Raw genomic sequence first — 2,901 nt, forward strand, 5'->3', positions numbered from 1 at the left:
AAGGTAGATTCAGTCTTCCATCCTCTCATCTATTTATTCATTCACCCAACAAACGTTTACTGACTGTCCTGCATATCTTAGATAAAGAAAATATGGTCTGGTGAAATATGTTAGACACTGGGAAACAAGAGTGAACAAGAAAAGCCCATGACACTAAATAATAACTGCCACCAAAACTACTGGTATCATAGAATTTTCTATTTAAAGACCACAGTAGTGATTACTTTTGTTCAACTTCCCCATCTTATTGATAGGAAAAATAGTCCCAGAAAAAGACATAAGCAGTGGGAGATCTATATTTAACAGATTTATGGTCCCAAAAATATAAAACAAGGAGACTAGAATGAGGTGTAGATGATTAAGAAGGCTCCTAATTTAGAGAACATGTTCAGCTGCTCTCTTATAAACATAAGATCCTTAGAAACCTGGCATAAATTAACATAAATCCTGAAAAATAAACCATGAAAATTCACTTGCATGCATACCTACATGTATACTTAACTGTATAAATAGTTTTGCCCTGTTGATGAGAGCCAACAAGGCAGCATGTGGTGGAGAAGCATCAGGAAGAATCAGAGGGTTGAGGAGCTGGTCTTAGTTCTACTGATGATGTGCTGTGTGGTCTTGACAAAGTGTTTCAAGTGACTCGTCTGTAAACTGAGAGGGCCAGGTACAAAGGTGGCACCTTCTAATACAATAACAGTAAGCACCACGGCTTTCTGGGAAGGGTTTTTGTTTGCTTGTTTATTTGTTGTTGTTGTTGTTATTGTTTTGGAAGCATCACCTAAAACAAGGATGGCAGGTATGAATTCTGCAAGGTAGCCTGTTCTCTGGCCAACCATGGAACTTACTCTAGCTATACTGTGACCACTTACAGACCTCGCCGGAAAGCCAAGTCTAATGAACTTGATGTTTCTTCCAAATACTTGATAGAAATTCTTCATTTTTTTCCCTGGCATGTAAGTAGTCACTCACTTGGCTATACATATGGAGGAAAGAAGGGTGGGGAGAGCTTAGGAATCCATCGTGGATTTTTTTAAAATATCATGGAGACCCCATAAGGCATTGATTGGCACCAATAGCACTGCTTTTTGCAATAGTTGCTAATCGATGCTATTACATTAAAAGGTGAATGCAGACAACAGAGAAATTCAAAGCAGAAAAGTGATAGACAGTGATGAGTGTTTGTTTACTTACTTACTTATTTGTTTGTTTGTTTGTTTGTTTGTTTGTTTGTTTGTTTATTTATTTATTTTTAGGCGAGGCAACCCTTGATTGACCTCACAGATTGCAAGGACCTTGTCAGCTTACTATGTCTTATTTTTTATTTTATTTTTTTATGCCTACAGCACCTGGTCTTCCTAGGTGGTCTCCCACCTAAGTGCTAACCAGGCCCGACCCTGCTTATCCACCAAGATCAGATGGGATCGGGCTTGTTCAGGGTGACATGGCCATAGGTAGACCAGTGATGAGTATTTTAACAATTTCTTAGAGGTTGGGGTTGTGGGGGAGATGTGAAGTGGGCTGTATAGCAGGAGAAGTCCCAATTACTCTGGGTCCTGTTCAGCCTCTCCAAAACTATCATAAACAGACCCAGAAGAGAAGGGGTGAACAGAAGAGAAAGAATGAACCCCTGATGTCTAGTGAACATGTTAAATTTGTCACAGATCTTAATGTAAACTCTTCATGAGGTGAAGTCAAATTCATTCATTCACTCACTCAGCAAATGTTCATTCAAAATTTGCTATGTGCCAGATCCTGTTGAGTGCTAGGTATTGAGCCGTTAGCCAAACACCACTGACTCTCCGGGAGTTTAGCAGTGGAGCTCATGGCTTTCCTTTTTTTTATTTTTTAAACTGTTCTCTGAGATAGGCAAGATAGGGTTCTTGCCAAGCAGGGCCTGAGGCAAAGATTTTGATGCAAATGGGTATACTTGAAAATTAGTCCCAGGAAGCACGGGGAGGGAATATGCATATGAGGTAAGGAAGGGAAGTAAGCTAAAAAGGGAGGTTGTAAATGAGTGGGTCAGCAGTGTGGGAAAGTGGGTCTCAGTATGCTGGGGGGCCCCTGAGAAACTACGTAGAATACATCTCAGAATTGACCTATGCAGGGTGCAGGGAAGCTGAGGTATTCATTCATTAGCTCCTGTCCCTCACTGGAGGTTGAGACTGCTTCGGTTATTATCTCTCTGGCACATCAGTGTGCCCTGCTCCAGCCAGAGACATAGGCAGGAAGAGAGTCCAACATCCTCGGGAGTGCCCAGGAGCCATCTGGAAGAGCTGAGAGCACATGGGCAGGGCACCAACAGCGTCTACACAGTGATTATCTCCATTTTATAGAAAAACAAAACAAAACAAAACAAAAAACATACAAACAACAAAAGTCTAGATCTCTCCAAACACTAACACAATGAGGCTTGAGAGGTCACCCATCTAGTATTAGAGTTCGAGCCAAAATCCAGTACTTTCTTTACTGCAGCCTCATCCTAAAACAGGATCAAGCTCTCCACCAGCCCCAGATGGAAAGGCTTGGTGTATGTCTCTGAATGGTGAGGAAGCAATATCTCTGGAAGATTGTTGAGGACAGGTTAGATTCCTGGGCCAGGTTTGCAGACCAAGTCCTTTCTTCTTAGTGACTTCTGAGTGAGCAGCCCCAGAGTAATATTGCGATTTATAAGAAATATATATTTTGTCATTCATATAATCAGAGTACAGGTCTCATATATACTTGGTCTTTCTACAGCTTCTAAAACCCTTGGAATTTCCTCTGGAAAGAGCTGTAGAAGTGTCTTTCTTTTCATTAATGAGATGATTTTTGGAAAGCCCTAAGGTAACCTAAGGGTGGAGGCTGCTTACCAGGAGAACCGACCACGTAATTAAAGAGTTAGAGCTTTCAGTCCCA

The 2,901-nt window shown here is 41.2% G+C and overlaps 1 pseudogene; it reads right to left on the reverse strand.

Moving 5' to 3' along the window:
• Positions 1-1,340: 1,340 nt before the first annotated feature.
• Positions 1,341-1,459, reverse strand: LOC111737749 (annotated as a pseudogene).
• Between the last annotated feature and the right edge of the window lie 1,442 nt (positions 1,460-2,901).

The sequence above is a fragment of the Pteropus vampyrus genome, unplaced genomic scaffold (assembly GCF_000151845.1).
Source record: "Pteropus vampyrus isolate Shadow unplaced genomic scaffold, Pvam_2.0 Scaffold30, whole genome shotgun sequence".
Classification (NCBI taxonomy): Eukaryota; Metazoa; Chordata; class Mammalia; order Chiroptera; family Pteropodidae; genus Pteropus; species Pteropus vampyrus.